This window comes from Sorghum bicolor, chromosome 10 (assembly GCF_000003195.3).
Source record: "Sorghum bicolor cultivar BTx623 chromosome 10, Sorghum_bicolor_NCBIv3, whole genome shotgun sequence".
In the NCBI taxonomy this organism is placed as follows: Eukaryota; Viridiplantae; Streptophyta; class Magnoliopsida; order Poales; family Poaceae; genus Sorghum; species Sorghum bicolor.
Window position 1 is genome coordinate 33,980,775 of NC_012879.2, and position 19,138 is coordinate 33,999,912.

Sequence of the window (19,138 nt, forward strand, 5' to 3'; positions counted from 1 at the left end):
CACATGATTGAGTACCAAAAGCACTTCCCTAGATCGGCGGTGTATCCGATCATGCTCTCACAGCTCACACTTACCGAGGCGTAGAGGAAAAATGATCCATACATTACCATTCAAATGAATGGCACTCATACTATTGCACGCCGTATGAGCAACAAAATAGAAATTGTTGACGATCCTTAAGTATCAAATTTAATTATCAAATAAATAAAGAAAAGGATCCAAATGAAATCAAGATCTAGACTTAGGGTTTTATCTGATAGAATTCCACGAGTTTTGGTGTTTGTCTATTTCTGCAGGGGGTTATCAGGAAATACGGAAGAAAGGCCCACACGTCGGGATTACATAGAGATATTAACGTGCCGTGCAATTATATTACATCTAGAAGACTCCAGAAGCCACGAGACCGAAGCGGAGGCGAAACGGGGCCTGACCCTGGGCGCCCGCCCACCTCCTGAGTCCAATTAGGACTCTGCTTTGCGGGAGATTTCCACCGACCTAAAGGATGAATCTAAACCATACAATCTATGTCGGTATGATCCAATGACCCATATTCACTTGAAGGGACTATAAAACCAGACCCCCTGGCCCCTGGAGGAGAGAGCCTCTCAACCCTAATTCATTGTTCCTCAAGGGAGAAGAAGCCTCTGATCAAGATTAGAGCCACCACATCAATTAGATATCTAGATTAGCATAGCTACATAGGATTAGAACTAGAAGGAGTCAATCTTCGATTGGTTTCCGGATCTGTCAGGAGGATTCTTGGTAATTCTCTAATTGTGCTTCTAATTGCTTTCTAATTATCTTTGTTCTTCAATATTATGAATATGACTTTGTTCTACTTCAATATATTGCTTATGACTTTGCTCTACTTGCTTATATTCAAGATTATATTGTTCTTAGTTTATCATAGTTATGTACTTGGCTTAGTTAGATTGGATCTATATACATGCTTAGGATCGTATAGCGTTTATCCATCGGATCCATGGGTAAATGATAGATATTGTGTAGGCGTGGTGCTTAGACCGTATTTATCTGCGATTGTACCCAATATGCCAGATCGTGGGGTGGTTTGTGATAGTGACAGCTTCATTGATTCTTGTATAGTCCCCCTCTCGTGTATTGGGCTGGCAGAGCAACATTATTACAGGGGAGTGATTGCTATGTTTCTCATATTCCTTGCTAATATAACTATGCATGGGCGTAGTCTTGTCTCACAATGATTGCTAAGTATGCTTGCACTAATTATGATAATGCTTCTCTATATAGTTAAGAATAATTTAGGGAATATTCTTGTAGTTCGTTCTAATACCATGCTAATGACTTTCTAGAGTATCTAATTGAGGTGCTTATCATATTTATTATGTGGCTAGATCAGATTAGTTATCCTTGTCACTATTATTATTTCATATATCTTTTAAGTGACACTTATCCCTGTATGAAGAGTTAGATATAATGTTCTCAATTATACATGCAGTGATAGATACTCAATCTCATATTCTATTCTGTAATCAATATTGATGATTGCTAATCCCTTCCCAGTGGTAAAAATATAAATAACGATACCTGGAATACTTCCCGGTTAAAATGCTGCATCGGTATTAATCTGTGCGCTTGTAGATCCCATTCATTATTTATTTAGAAGAGCAATTGCATATTTCAATACCGCGTCTCTCATGTCATGCTGGGGATGACAACTTGGCTTAAGTGGTGTGAGGGATAGGTTTGACATTTTTGGCACCGTTACTAGATTTAGAGAACTTAGTCTACTTTTGGAAATGATGTTAAGAATACCCAACACGCATTTTTGGCGCCGTTGCCGGGGAAGGTTGATTACCAATCAGGAATAGAATAAAAGATTTTGAGTTATCATTCGCATCACTAATATGATTGAGCTTATCTATTCTCCCATACAGTTTTACCCCGATATTTTCCTATTTTATCTTATGCAGGGGAATGTATGAATAGAAGACATCTTCAAGGAAATTTTGTTGACAATCCCGAAGCATTATTCAAGAAGACGAGAGCCAAGCTTAAGAAGAGATCATCAACACTTCAGCAAGAAGCTTCATCCAATCAAGAAGATCACCGGAACTTGTCTTCGGAGTTCGAAGCCATGGCGAACAAATCAATCCGCGAGTTCTCAGCTCCCACTACGGACAACATCCGCACTGGACCTGCTGCAGAGATCGATGGCAACTTTGAGCTCAAGCCTGGACTTATCAACATGGTGCAATCCAACCAGTTCTGTGGGAAGGCACACGAAGACGCTAGTGCTCATTTACAACACTTCCTGGAGATTTGCAACACATTGACCATAGCAGGAGTTTCCAAAGACGCTATACTACTTCGCCTCTTCCCATTCTCACTGTTAGGAAGAGCGAAGCAGTGGTTCTACGCTACAAAGGAGAAGAATACTACGTGGGCACTCTGCTCAACAAACTTCCTGGCTAAGTTCTTTCCCATGGGCAAGACCAATGCTCTCCGTGGGAAGATTACAAGTTTTCAGCAACAAAATGATGAATCTGTTCCAGAAGCATGGGAGCGCTTTCAAGACTACATCCTATAATGTCCCCATCAAGGAATGGAGAGTTGGCTACTGATGCAGACATTCTATCATGGGCTCAGCAACATTGCCCGAGAGACCATGGATGCTGCAGCTGGAGGAGCATTCTTATCACTTACTATACCACAAGCCACAGCTCTTGTGGAGAAGATGGCGTCCAACCAAAGCTGGAATGAAGAGAGGACCCAGACACGCAAGAGAGGTTTAGGTATGCATCAGCTGAAGGAGGTAGACATGCTGTCTGCAAAGCTAGACCTGCTCATGAAGAAGCTCGACGATAGAGCTGGAGACAAGAAAGAAGTTATGCACATCTACGACTCTCACATGACTTGTGAGGAGTGTGGAGACACTGGACACTCAGGCAACCACTGCCCTGAGATGCTTGAGGATGTGAACTACATCAACAACAACTACTACTACTACTACAACCGTCCTCAGCAAAATCAAGGTTGGAATCAACAGAGGCCTAACTACTCAGGTAATTATCAAGGTAACAATTCTTACAACAATAATAATAATTTTCCACCTTTGAGAGAGTTAGTGTCTAATCAAGGAAAGCTAATGGATAACCTGTCTAAGAAATTGGCATCAAATGATAAAATGCTAGAAAATATAAATAATAGAATGGATAATTTCTCTACTGCCATCAAGAATCAAATTAGCTTTAATAAAATGATTGAATCCCAGTTAAATCAAATAGCTGCTGCTGTTCCTACTACTAACCCCGGTATACCATCACAACCGGAAGGATTAGAATCTGCAAATCTTGTAGACATGTTCGATGCAGGTAATTGGAGTAACCCCGTCACTGAATTCTCTACTGACCTTCTGCCGGTCAAGAGAGGCGATCCAGGACACCCCGTCATCCCGATCTCCATCGGCATGGTGGACGTTCCAGAAGCACTCTGTGACTTTGGCTCTAGCGTCAACATTATACCCAGGGTACTCTATGAAAAATTCTTTACATATCCTTTATTAGAAATAACCATGTGTTTGCAGTTTGCAGATCAGACGATAACTTTTCCAAAAGGAATAGTGAGGAACCTTTGTGTCCGAGTTGGTACTATATATGCCCCAGCAGACTTCATAGTGGTTGAGACCGGAAATGATGAGAGAGCACCTATCATCCTAGGAAGGCCATTTTTGAACACCACGGGAGCTATCATCTACGCTAGTGCTGCCAAGATCAGTTTCTACGTCAAAGGGAAGAAGGAGACATTTTTCTTCAAGAACAAGACTACACAAATTCCAGATCAATCCAGACGTGAATCAGGGAAGAGGACCAACAGGAGGAACAGGAACAAGCAAGTGTGGACCGAGTCAGCTAAGATGGTCACTGTAGTCCATGGAGGCCAAGATCACCAACTTAAGTCACCGTTTTTGACCAAGAAGGACGACCCAGGAATGCCAAGCATCTACTGCTCCATAAATGGATATAACTTCTACAAGACGATTTGCGACACCGGATCGGGCGTCAACATAATGGCCGCAGTCACTTATCGGCTCTTGTTCGGGACCATGCCACTAAGACCAACATACATTTAGCTCCAGATGGCAGATTAGACATTTCGAGAAGTTCAAGGAATAGTATCTGATGTCCCAGTCAAAATAGACGATCACTTTGTCTACACAGACTTTCAAGTTATTGACATGGGAGAAGACGAGTATGATCCACCCATCATCCTTGGAAGACCGTTCCTCAACACCGTTAAAGCAATTATCTACATTGGAACCAGAGAAGTCCATATGCACTTCCCCTCAGAGAAGGTACGCCGTTATTTTAGTGACCCTAACTATATCATTGAAGAATCTAAGCAGGTCAGAAAGAGACGCAACCGCAACCAGAGGAGGCAGATCATCAAGGACGGATGGGCAGACTATGAAGGAGAAGTTGTAAGGTCAGAAGACGTAGAGTTTAAACCGAATTATCCAGAGGAGATTGAAGCACCGAGTCAGGTATGGAAAATGAAGATAACTATACATGAAGAGGAGGCGCTACCGGAAGTACCGACTTCGCCACCCAACGAACCTCAGGACGATTAAGAAGTTGGAGAGTCCCGTTCGGAGGACTTAAAAACACCGAACGCCCTGCCAAGTGGTAAACTTGGTAGTTACCCTTTCCCTTTCAATTATTTCAATTATTTCAAATAGTTTACTTAGTTAATTATGTTCGTGCTATCCTAAAAAGAAAATAAAAATGTAAAAAATAGTAAGCCCCATATGAGTAGACGAGTGGCGATAAAACCCATAAGTACATTCACTGTGGTGGCATAAAAATAAAATAAATATTTTTTCTGCTTTATAAAATAAAAATATAAAAACAGGGAGTAACAATTATTAAGGAGTCTCAACATGATAAAGGCTAGATATTTATGCTAACACTTAATCAGTTCCACAAGCTATGTTGTCTATTTGAGCTCCACAGAATTTAAGAATCAAGAAGACTGGCAGACGGAGGACATTCTAATCGCTGTCAGAATGCTGCTAACTTTCAAATACACCTCTGCCACCTGCTAGCTACATCAAGAGAAATTACGTCAAAATTCAGCTTGGGGGAGAGCACCCCCATTTACCTCGATAAGTATTTCTATCTATTTTTATACTTATATTATTTTAGAATATTAAAATACACATAAACTATGAGAAAACCAAATAAAGATTTTATGCTTATATATGTCTTTTGCTTAGTGTGTTTAATAAATAAATAAAGTGGCTATGCTAATCTGTATCTAAACAAAAACTTAAGCATGGATATGATGAATAGTTGCTCTGCCTAACTTGCACATTCTAAGTTCTCTCTCAAGTTTAGATATAACTGTTATAATTTAAAGCTTGCCCTAGACCTAAACTTGTGGGATGAAAACTTGATCTGAAGTCTAAGTTGTTAACGGATACGATATGGGAAGGTTGAGCTGCTGTTTATCTGTTCCTAGAGATGCTAGAATTCTGGAGAATTTTATCTTTGAAAATCTTTAAAATGTTGCATGATGAGTTCCTGTATGATGAGAGCTTAAATTCCTACCACAGCCATATATACATGCTTGCTAGACTTTGAGCCACACATTTATTATTTACTGCTTATGAGCATTGAGTGTGGTCAAGCTGTGTAGACCCTTAGGAGCTTGTCATGTGGTTAAATCAAGATTTCACTTGCACGTTCACTCATATATGCTACTTCTACTCCGGAAGTACCATCCACATATATCCATCCATTTCCATCTCCAGAACCACCTAAAAATATTCTACTCCTAATCCGGGAGAGAATAACCAAAAATATTTCTGTTTCCCCTTGTGAAATAAATGCTCATGTTATCTTGTTACTACCACTTGCTATATTATCTCAAGAGATGAGTGCTCTAAAAAAAAGAGAAGAAAATAAAAAAAATAATACGAGGAAATAAAAAAGAGCAAGTGCTCGGAACCTCGAAAGAAAAGAAAGAGTGAGACGAGAGGTAAAAATGGACAAGTGTCCGACAGTAGAATTAGGGGTGCAAGATACCCACCTGAGAGACAAGAAAAAGAAGAGCATCTCATTCTCCTCATAAAGTTTCAAAAGCAAGGAAGGTATGTATCCCCTCAAAAGAGCAAAGTAGAATTAGACTTCCACCACCATTGTTTTCACCATTGTTATCACCATCATCACCATACACCATTCATTCGCCACACATGCACATCTTGATTTGGCTTATTGATTTGTTTCTTTGGATCCATGGTTTGACTATGCAATAAATGTCTTGTGAGTATGTATACTTTATCTCCCACCTATGAGCTCCAGATATTAAAGCCTTATTAGAGTAGGGTGAGAGAGAAGGCAATGTCACTATGCCTTATACTACAAATACTACATATCTTGAGAGAAGGCATATACCATCAATGCCTTGGTAAGGATCCAAAAATACCACAAAAGAGAGATCTGAGAGAATCATACAAGGAATCTCTAAGTTTTATTTGAAAATCTGCAAAAACCCCAGAGCTATAGCTGATCAAGAATAAGAGACATGGCACTTGGCTAGACTGTTCTATCTTTTAACCACTCAAGACAGAAGTGACAGTTACAAGTCCCATGGTGGAGGTAAAGTAAGTAAGTTTTAAGTCTTGATAGTTTACTCTAACTCAGAGATGAGATCTTATTTAAAAGCATGTGTACCGTCAAATTTTTAAAATATTGCAACAACTTATGATCCATAGCTGAGTCTATCCTTGCTCAGGGACGAGCAAGAGGTAAGCTTGGGGGAGTTTGTTGACGGTCCTTAAGTATCAAATTTAATTATCAAATAAATAAAGAAAAGGATCCAAATGAAATTTAGATCTAGACTTAGGGTTTTATCTGACAGAATTCCACGAGTTTTGGTGTTTGTCTATTTCTGCAGGGGGTTATCAGGAAATACGGAAGAAAGGCCCACATGACGGGATTACGTAAAGATATTAACATGCTGCGCAATTATCTTACATCTAGAAGACTCGAGAAGCCACGAGACCGAAGCGGAGGCGAAACGGGGCCAGACCCTGGGCGGCCGCCCAGTTGGTCAGGGCGCCCGCCCACCTCCTGAGTCCAATCAGGACTCTGCTTTGCGGGAGATCTCCACCGACCTAAAGGATGAATCTAAACCATACAATCTATGTCGGTTTGATCCAAGGGCCCATATTCACTTGAAGGGACTATAAAACCAGACCCCCTGGCCCCTGGAGGAGAGAGCCTCTCAACCCAAATTCATTGTTCCATCAAGGGAGAAGAAGCCTTTGATCAAGATTAGAGCCACCACATCAATTAGATATCTAGATTAGCATAGCTACATAGGACTAGAACTAGAAGGAGTCAATCTTCGATTGGTTTCCGGATCTGTCAAGAGGATTCTTGGTAATTCTCTAATTGTGCTTCTAATTGCTTTCTAATTATCTTTGTTCTTCAATATTATGAATATGACTTTGTTCTACTTCAATATATTGCTTATGACTTTGCTCTACTTGCTTATATTCAAGATTATATTGTTCTTAGTTTATCATAGTTATGTACTTGGCTTAGTTAGATTGGATCTATATACATGCTTAGGATCGTATAGTGTTTATCCATCGGATCCATGGGTAAATGATAGATATTGTGTAGGCGTGGTGCTTATACCGTATTTATCTGCGATTGTACCCAATATGCCAGTACGTGGGGTGGTTCTTGATAGTGACAGCTTCATTGATTCTTATATAGTCCCCCTCTCGTATATTGGTCTGGCAGAGCAACATTATTACAGGGGAGTGATTGCTATGTTTCTCATATTCCTTGCTAATATCACTATGCATGAGCGTAGTCTTGTCTCGCAATGATTGCTAAGTATGCTTGCACTAACTATGATATGCTAGACTATATAGTTGAGAATAACTTAGGGAATATTCTTGTAGTTCGTTCTAATACCATGTATCTAATTGAGGTGCTCATCATATTTATTATGTGGCTAGATCAGATTAGTTATCCTTGTCACTATTATTATTTCATATATCTTTTATGTGACACTTATCCCTGTATGAAGAGTTAGATATAATGTTCTCAATTATACATGCAATGATAGATGCTCAATCTCATATTCTATTCTGTAATCATTAGTGATGATTGCTAATCCCTTCCCAGTGGTAAAAATATTAATAACGATACCTGGAATACTTCCCGGTTAAAATGCTGCATCGGTATTAATCTGTGCGCTTGCAGATCCAATTCATTATTTATTTAGAAGAGCAATTGCATATTTCAATACCGCGTCTCTTATATCATGCTGGGGATGACAACTTGGCTTAAGTGGTGCGAGGGATAGGTTTGGCATTTTTGGCACCGTTACTAGATTTAGAGAACTTAGTCTACTTTTGGTAATGATGTTAAGAATACCCAACAGAAATATGATGCAGAAATCCCCAAGTTAGTACTTAAATAAGCCACCTAAAGGTCTTTATTTGGGCATAAAGGAAATGACCACTGGCATACTTAGATAAAACCATTTCAGATTTGAACACACCTATATCTACAATAGCTATAAGTTATCAAAAACTAATTTTAGAAAAAAAATCTTTGGTTTTAAATACACATATAACAAGTTTAATGTTGAACCTTGCTTTGATACCAACTGTAACAGAACCGCCCAATTTACAAGAGATCAACTGCGAAAAACTCCCGCCAAAGCAGTTGCTTTAACGTAATCGAACTCTCATAAACCTGGTAGTCCGTGAAATCATGAGGGATTTCAAACCAACCATCTTATAAGCCAATATCGTAGTGATTCAACATAACAAGTCACATGTTACATCCATTTCACAAGTAGTTTGACATACATCGGAGTTCAATAGAGTTATTACAACTTGAGTTGAAAAGTAGCGAAAGCAAAGTAATTTAAAACTAATATTGCCCTCATTTCAAATACATGCCAGTATCTAGGTCAACTCCAACAAAAGCATCCTAGATGTGGTAACTAAGAAGGATCATGCCCATGATCTTACTCCTCTATTATGGTAGGAGTCATCCAACTCTTGCAGTAGCAATGATATATCATAACCTGCAACAAGTGGGAATAAACTCGGAGTACGAGAAGGTACTCACCTAGACTTACCCGTCATAAACCAGAAATAATATGACACCGAGGAGTATGCAAGGCTTTATTGGTGGAGCTAGCTTGACAACACTTTTTGCATAAAAAGCTTAAGTTGCAACTAAGTAACCTTTCAGGTATTTAGCCCAAGTTAATAATCATTAACCTGTCATCTAGATTAGCACCTGTACTAAAGCAATCACTTGATTAAGATACAACCATAGTACCCATATTTGATGTGGCATTACCAACATCATCATACCATAACCATCCAAGTGTTCCATAAACATTACTACGAGGACGAAGCTCAAGTCAAGTGCTCACTGTCCAGGAGCGATGGCGATTCGAATCGATTTCTAACCAGCTGGCGAGTTATTCCCCACACAAACTGCACTCACTGATCAAGTGAGCTACAAATCACCGTATTGCACTATCCAGGACCAATTCGCGGGTTCGACAGGCACCGCCCGTACCCGAGGACCGTTCCGGCGACTGAGGTATCCAAGGTATACCAAGGTTGCGCGTCGCGCCCTCGTCGTTCTCCTCAACCATCACCAATACAGCGCGTACATCGGGCCGATTCCCGGCCCAGATAGTGCTCAGGCTTCGCGGTCGGAACGACTTATCCTTCCAGCTAAGTGTGGGGCATGCGTTCAACATGACAAGAGGGCCGTCAACGATCGGTCCTTAAGCGACATAGGCGGGGATAGATAGGCACCCAAGACCTCCATGTCTTGTTACTTCTCTATCATCGTCCCGCCCGGTCCCCAATTATTCATCCTCATCACTTGGTTATTTCCATGATAGCATATATAGCCAACCCTTTTCGGGAATCCACCTATCTCGCTCAGGTGACAGAACATCACCTGGCTTCTACCGGTCTAAGCATGACTAAGCATTTAGATTCGATCCTGAATCTACATACGGTTATAGGTATATTTGCTGGACAAGGAGTGTTATATGTAGCAAGGGTTTCACCCAACTCCTATACTTAATGCAACAATACATATATAACATATATTCTCAATTGCATTCAAAAGTAGTGGGAGACTTATAATGCTCCTGTGCTTGCCTGGGATCAACACTGAGTCAGTTCAGTTAGTTGCTCCATCTTGATGACATCTTAGGTCGCAACACTTGCTTAGTCCTTCCACCTTCGGGATGGGTCCACCCAACACCGTCTTCGGGTTTGTTCCCACACCAAGACCTTCACGTTATACACCTACCGCACCTAGATGAGATGCAAGATGCAAGTGCATGAATATGCGGAATAGTGACACAACATGCATTACATAAAAGTATGCAAGACACATGCCTCTAAGTTATTTAACTAACATCACACAACCAAATATTTAAAAAACATATCAATCTAAACACAAGTTTAACAAGTTTACAAGTGTATTACTTAATCACCGCTAAAGACATGTATCATAGTTAGCACACAAAGTAAAGCAATCAAGCATTCATGTATTTCAGCAGTTCTGGACATACATGCAACAACTCAGTAAATAAATCATAACTGGAGTTACACAACTCAAAAAACTATGCAATAGGACATTCTGGAAAGAATATAAAATTATCTACAATTCATATTTAATCATCTCAGTATAATTAACAAGTTAACCAAGTCAAACATGCATGACCATATAATCTGGTCCAGGAACTTCCAGAGAACAAGCATTTCAAAGGATGAACTTCATACTACTGTAACTCATAAACGACTTAGCTGAATGCTATGAAACTTTACCACAAGATATATTTGTAAGTTATCTACATCTTTTCTATATACAAGTTCAACAGCAAATATCATTTATATCATGGAATTAATTGCATAAATAAAACTGTTCATGCTGCCAAACAGTAGAAGTATAATTACAAACAGAAAACTAACAGGTAATTCAAAGCAGCATAACTGGAGTTGTAGACCTCCAGCAAACATAATTCTTATATTTGTGGAAAGCTTATAAAGTTAGCTACAACTTTCTTATTATCATCTAAATATGATTCCACAGTTAACAAGGTCAATTGACCCCATGAAGACATCTCTGTCCAAAACATGGACAGAATCTGTCATGCCATATTAAACAGCTATAACTTCAGGTTCACTTGTCCATAATTTATGTTTGTGTACTTTATAGAAAGCTTACTAAATGGTGAACAACTTTGTTATAAACATCTACAGATAAATCTACCATTAATAAGGTCGTACATTACAAACAATGCAACCCTGTCTGGGTTTAGACAGAAACTGAAACAGTAATTTAAACCACTATAACTAAACATATACTTAACCAAAAATTGTGCTACTTAGATTTCTGGAAGGCTTATGAAAAGTACTACAACTCATATATTCTCATCAAGTCATGATTCACAACTTAACTGATCCAAATAATACAAACATGCAGACCTACTCAGAATAGGAGCAAAGCAACAAAGGGCATTTGTTATTTTTATAACTCTTAATCTATCAATCCTAAAATCATGAAACTTTTACCAGACATCAAGCATCATATTAGAAGCATGTGCCCTTATTTTCACATTTATTTGGGCAATAACACAGCAGTTATGAAAAAGACAAATGTAACAAGCAATTAAAATTAACTGCATAAATCTATTTTTACGACTAAAACTTCAAATTTAAACTATGCTATATTATAGATCTACTGCATAGAGAATTTTATAAGGATTCATACAAAAAGCTCATACAAGAAATCTGATATTTTACGACTTTTATATGAATTACTTATGCATTTCCAAAGTTCATACAAGAAATCTGCAAAAAACAAAAGATAAAGGAAAAACGACTTTGCATCGGGAACCCTCAACATTCTCCAAATTAACCAGCCGTCCAGAGAACTATTCATTTGAGTCGGTAGTTCGCATCTGGAACCCTGACATGGCTAACAGCTTCTGGGGGCAAGTGGCCAGCAGCAGCAGGGAGGCAGCCGGTGGCCTGGCCTCGGCTAGCCATGGCCACGCCCGGCCCTGGCATTGGCCGGCTGCAGCCAGCAGTAGCAGGAGCTCGAGCTCTGCTCGAGGTCCATGGTGGCCATGGCGGCTCTGCTGCACAAGAGCGACGAGAGAGAGTTAGAGAGGGGCGAGAGCGAGTGGGGAACGACTGAGGGAGCGCAAGGTGAGCTCGACCCAGACTCAGCTCTCCCCATCGAGCAGCAGGCGATGGCAGAGAGGCACAGCGCAGCTCGTGCATGGAGGACACGCACCAGACGCGCGTCGCCCATTGACGCATTTCGCCGAGCACGTGGCACGCGTCGGAGTAGGCAAGGTGGGAGGCGATTTTGGGCTTGTTCCAGGCCGAATTTGAAGATGGGCCAAAAACGAAGTTTGCTCACCTCGACCTGTTCTCCAACTTTGATTAAGGGTGCTCAGTCATTAGACCAACAGATTAGGAGATCACTTAATGCCAAGTCACGAGTGTCAACGTATTGACGGTGATTAGCAAACCAAGAATTCATGGTCCAAACCATGTCAAACTTGATGCAACTTTTTGCATGCTCTTCTCCAAACAATTATCCACAACTTTTATTCTTGGACCAACTTGAGTTGCTCAACAAAAATACGAGAACGCGGCATGCCAACGGGTACACGTCCGTTTAGCGATAAAATAACCTTTTGCTGTTTTGGGAGCTACTTTTAGATATTCAAATGAACTCCAAATTTGATGACACTTGGTCCATATCTTTAATCAGGAAGGGTACTCCAACTCATATTAAGGAATCTAATTAAGTTACTATATGAATTTGGATAATAAAACGTCACGAAGGATCTAACTCACTGCTTTACTTCCAGGGACTTAGAATTATTTCTCAGGGCTAAAAAGCAGCAGCTGATTCAAAGTTTTAGCCTCTGTTTGAACTATTTGCAAGCTGATTTGGTTCTTGACTCTTGATTGAAGTTTCTTTTACAGAAGCAAAACTACAACTTTTATTTAGGGTCAAACCTCATAACTCCAACAGGAGTCAAACTTTCACTTTGGTCAAAGCAGTATCGTGATAAAGCTCCAAATAGGGTTTTAGGCCAATTGAAGCATTTTCTTGACATAAGCTCAATATGAACCCTTCATGACTTTTGTTGTATAATTCATCTAGAGTCATATGAGCAAGTTTGGAAGGTTTGGTTCATGACCCATGATTCTATTTCCTTAATAGAGCCACTCCAACATGGATATAACTCATCATTTCATGTGACTTCTTGATTCCAAACTTCACCAAACTTTTCCAGAGACCAATATAGATTGGGATAGATATGAGACACATGAAAAATGTTCCACTAACACCATCAAAGCATACCTTTCAAAAAGGGCATATATGTAAGTAAAGGTGCATCATCCAAGTCCAAGATAGGGCTTACTTTCATAGATTGACTTTGACCTTTTTATTACCATTGAACTTGTCATGTTTGAGCTCAAATCTAGTACTTAGCAAGTGACAAACACCTGGGGTGTTACAATAAAAGTATATCTATATCATTTTTCCTAAATATTTTATAAAAATAAGTGGTCAAAGTTGTGTTTTGGAGACCATGTCACTATTCTAAACGACTTCTAAATTCGATACGGAAAGAGTATAGATTTATCTACCTTTTATCTAAAAAAACACTCTAGAATAGACCCTAACAACAAAATCATACTCAATCCATCCATCCCAAAATATAGCAACCTAGGAGGGGATTGGACACAACCTAGTATTTTGGGAGTAATTAACATGGTCATTTAATGCAAAATATAATTTGAATAAGCCTTTAGTACGAAGCACTATACCTTCTTTCATTTTCGGTCACTTGCATTAAATGTTGTGATCACAAATCGTGAAAAGATGGATGAGCCTTGAGGATCCATATACTTTCTAATGGAGGAGTTTCAGAGCAAGAGAGTATCCCAGGGGTCGAAGTTATCATTTTCAATCGGAAAGAAAACTCCAAAGCAACGTATGGAGATATAGCGCTTGTCCACATTAATGTTAACATCCAGGTCAATCTTGTCGTTTGTAAGGATCTCTGTATGGAGTTCTTGTTCAAGTTCAAAAGACATTAATATCTCATCAAATATAGTTTGTAGAATTGGGATGTAGTTGACATTTCGATGCACCATGGCATGGCCATTGTAAACCCATTGCATTTTTGTTTGCATCTTTAATAAATTGTGCTTGTCAAGCACCTGCCAATGAGAAATTTTAAGGAATCTTTAATAAATTGTGCTTGTCAAGCACCTGCCAATAGAACTTAAGGAATCTGCAAAAAAAAACAACAAAACCACTTGAAAAGGGGTAAGTATGGCCACGTGCTCGTAACAACGTTGAAAATATCTCATGGTAGACAATGTTTGTTTCATGTGTGGAGTCACCATTCATATGCTCTATCAATATCTCTAGATCTCTTTGAGGTGACATGTGAAACAGCAACATGCAAGCATCGGTAAATACAGGCTTTTTTGGGTAGTTACCAGCATTGGACAATGTCTGCCCTTGGCTCCTATTGATAGTCATTGCATAGCATACCTTAACTTTAAATTGGTGCATCTCTAGAACAAAGGGCAGCTTTGTATTTGTAAGTGTTAGACAAATCCTTGGAATCAGAACAACATGCCCCATGTGTGTGACGGTCATTATCTATATATGCTTCTATTAAAATATTGAAGGGCTATGAATGCAGGTGCAAAGAAGAAATGTGCTGTAACTGTCCACATCTGGTTCGTATGTCACGCTCCACTATCCAGAGAGAAATGGAAAAAGTCTACAAACCCCTCTCAACTATCCGGTGTAGTATACTTCACCACCCGATCTATAAAACCGGATATTCTATCCTATGAACTTTTCAAAACCGGTCAAATAACACCCTTGAGCAGTTTTGAAGGATGGTTTTTTCTTTTTCTTTTTAATTTATTTCCACCGAATCTTTGAATATCATAATAAATCACAAAAAAAATATAAAATGAAAAGTCTAGTTTTGTTGAACTTTTGATGAGTAGATCTACACAGTGCATATATATTATGGTATACTTTAGTACAATGTTTTTGCTGTAGTACACAGTGAATATATGCAGTTTCGATGGTCTAGTTATGGTAAACTTTTTATGGTGGGCTCAATATTATATGCTTGAACTATGGTAAAAATTTTATACTTATTGAATCACGTATAACTTAGTTATAGATAAAGCATAGATTTAACACAAATAAGGCTAAATAAATCTATAACTAAGTTATACATAATCTAATGTGTACCAAATAATTACTATACTTGAACCAGACAATAATTAGCTCCTCAAACAAATACACCATAACTGGATGATAAAAACTGCATATATAAATTATTCTAATTAATTATATAAAAACATAGTTCTAAAGCTATAGCAAAAACTTTATACTAAGCATACCATATTATATATTCACTGTGTAGATCTACTTATGTGGAGTCCAACAAGATTAGATTTTATATTTTATGAATTTTCTTTAATTTATTATGATTTTTCAAAGATTCAACAAAAATAAATAAAAAATAAAAAGACAAAAGCACCCTACTTGAGGGGGTTATTTGACCGGTTTTAAAAAGTTCAAAGCGTAGAATATTCGATTTTATAGTTTAGGAGGTAAAGTAGTCCACTCTAGATAATTTGTGATGATGTAAACTTTTTTCTAAAGAGAAATCACGGCCAGCAGAAGAAAACAGTGCCCTTAGAAGGCACAGTCGCAGCAAAGGGCACAACAATCTCAAGCGAACAAGCATCTAAGGCAAGCCACACCTAGTTGCCCCCCCCCCTCTCTCTAGGGCAATCATAAAACAAACTAGTACAAACCGCGCGCCCTTGCGCGCGAGGAAAAGTGAGCATCCAGTGATGTCTAATAATTAGAGTACATTGATCAATACACACTTGTGGGATGTCTATATTACATATGGCTGCATAGAGTATATTGATATATAAGTATCTAAGTACATATTACATATGGTAAGTTCGTGATACATATTACACATATTAGCATGCATCAGCTGATAAAAGGATAGATATATAAGTATTTTGTGATGTATATTTCACATATTGGATAGAGTAATCTTAAGTAGAACTGGTGCCGAACATTCAAAGTTTGGTCTGGATGTTACATTTCCGTGTCATGCTCCCAGATTAACATTCTATAAATCTCCTTTCCCTCTTGATGAAACACTGCTCCTGAATCTATCTGATGACACACTCCAGCCAGTAACTGTAGATGAGCAAATCTGGATGACAAAGATGGAACAATATCCAAAACAGCTGAATTGCTAATTCATGAACAATTTCTATTTAGACTGAGGTAATGTAAGCCATAGCAAGAATAAGATAAAGCAGATAAATAATAGCATCATGTGTATTTTGCGGGGCACAAGGATATGAATTTGTGTGCAGTCATACCTTCACGGCTACATCACCACACAACAAGGTGGCAGGTTGAACAAAGCGTCAATTTTCGGGAGTAACAACGTGTCCATGAACAACCAAGTAGTTATGATAAATTCATCAATTATGGGAAAACAAAGGATTGGAAAGAAGTTGCATCTGCCCTATAATCAACAGTTGTATATTATGCTCTATTGAACCTGAAGACACAGGCATGACGTGGGCTACCAAATCCTTGTACATTTACCTCCAATAAATGGAAGAGCATTATAGCTTCTATGTAAGCCTGTGGAAACAAATAAAGTGGTTCTCATTGGATGTATAAAGGCATGTCTTAAGTTGCACAAATGAAGGACATCAGGAAAATTTCTAAAAATTTACATGCCAACCCAATCTTATGTTGTAATGCAACATATTTTCTTCTTTTGAAAGGAAACAACAAAGCAAAGTGGCAAGTAACAATACTCAGGACATAAGGCATCCCAATATACTGAGGTTGTGATATCCAACTTCACCATCCTGAAAAGAGCACACATGAAGGGAGCAAAGGGAACCAGGTTGAGGCGGACCAATGGGGGATTTTGGGGACGATGTGGCCCGGTTGGCTGGATGGGGTGAACCTTTGGTTTGTATGGGTAAATTTGAAATACATATAAGAGAAGTGTAAAGGGCCAAAGCACAAAACAGCGTCCTGTTTATTTTAAGTGTCTTTAATACTATGATTTTGCCTACATGAATGCAACAGATGAGGCATGAGAGCAACCTCAAAAGCATTGGAAAGTCAATATATATGCTCAAGGTGGAAAATAATTTCATTTTTTAGGAAAAAAGAACATAAATGGAGAAGTCGGTGTTATTTTTGTCAGCAAAATGAATAGGTAAGAAGTAATTAATCCTCAGATTTGTTTATGCAAATGGTACTTTATGAGCATCAGATGTAGGAAACTGCAGCAATCAGAACCAATACTGGGACACATCAGGTGAGCTCACTGAGACAACAACAAGCAACGTTGTTCAGAATAGATGAAAAACTGCATTTTTTGATATAGTTTGATGTGATAGTGTGATCAAAACTACGCTTCTCAAAATTAAAGAAGCATTATGCAGCACTCACATGGAGCACCAAACAAGAACTCAACAACTCGGTGTTATAACAAAACATTCTACACTTAACCATGCGCCTAATCCTGAAAGGCCATAATACAAATACTGTTGCATGGAGTTTTAAAATACCAACTACTATTACTTTAAAGTGGCACTACAGTAATTGTATTTGCAACTTGAGATGCAAGTACTAACACCTGTAGCAGAAAACTAAAGTGAAACTTATTACAAATTACCACCTATAATTCAGTGGACAAGGGTACCTGACCTATTGAAACTTTGGGGGTTCAGTTGAGCTTCTCAGGTAATCTTGTCAGTGTCATTTTAAGTTCTGCTTAACCTGCACCAAGCAGCAAAAGTGCTTTGAGTAGAAAAAAGGCAAAAACTTTAGTAAGTTGACCGGCCACTTCCTTGTTTGTTTCACTGTAGCTCTTTCTTTTTCCATGCACCAAAGGACTAAATGCTCTAAATATATGTTTCATGGAAACAATGCAAGGGCAGCATATAGATGTGTAGCTATCACTAATCATCAGTTATCCATGAAGGCTAGAATACATCTGACAATATGACATAAGTATTTGAGGGGTAGGGGTATTCACTAAGATAATTCTGTAGTATTGATATGAAGTAGTTAAGTATGGAAAAAATTAAGAACTAAGAATGGACCTTTGGTTTTAATAAACCTAAATGCTTATACCAAAATATGGGTTGAATATAATAGTCAAGTGGTCGTAAACCAAGCAAAGAATATTTAACTTAGAAGCCTATATCCATTGCACTCACCACATCGAGATGGATTATTTTCTTAGCACTATAAGTTGCTAGCACCTTGGGCACAAAAAGATTTTTCACTCACCTATGCAGGGAAGGCTTGTTTTCATTGTTCTCAAAGATGATGCGCTCGAGTATATTGCTATTAATGTCCATGACATATGGAACTTAGCAGAGGAGGAACCATTCCAATTGTCTTGTTGCCAATGTTATAGAGTCTTCTCAAATCAAGAGCACCAGTCGTACTGAACAACGCCAACCAACAGGCCAGCTATATTCACCTAAAAATTTATTATGAATTGCATACGAGGCAAAGAAAACTAACCTAACATTCATAACAGAATACCAAACGAGGAAAGGATCCTTACTCAGAATTCAGAAAAACAAGAAAATGGGACAATCTCTGGTTGTTGAATGGCCAGATAGACCTATTTTTAATTCGAGTGTTCCATCCTGGCTCTCATTTCCATAACCATATATATAGTATCTATTGCGGCACCTAGGTCTGTCCCTATTGTCTAAAAATCAAAACCGTTAATCCGAAAGGGAAGATCAATTTTTATCGAATTCCTATACTTAGTATATGGTTAGTAGGTCAGATTAGATCCTACTGGGATAAGTAGGAGCTGCTGACATATTTGTAGGTCCTCTGTTGTGCATACCCTGCTTCAAGGCAACAAAGGGGAAAAACATGAGTGAGCCTAGCAGCAGACATAATACATAATCAGAATGAGAAAGCACTTCACATGTGAA

At 38.7% G+C, this 19,138-nt stretch overlaps 1 long non-coding RNA gene across 1 annotated transcript; it reads right to left on the reverse strand.

The window, feature by feature from the left end:
• On the reverse strand, positions 16,011 to 18,843 carry LOC110430695. Its single transcript, XR_002448032.1, has 4 exons — positions 18,471 to 18,843; positions 17,883 to 17,954; positions 16,526 to 16,796; positions 16,011 to 16,337 (listed from the first exon to the last, which is right to left on the reverse strand). It is a non-coding gene; the product is annotated as an uncharacterized LOC110430695 (long non-coding RNA).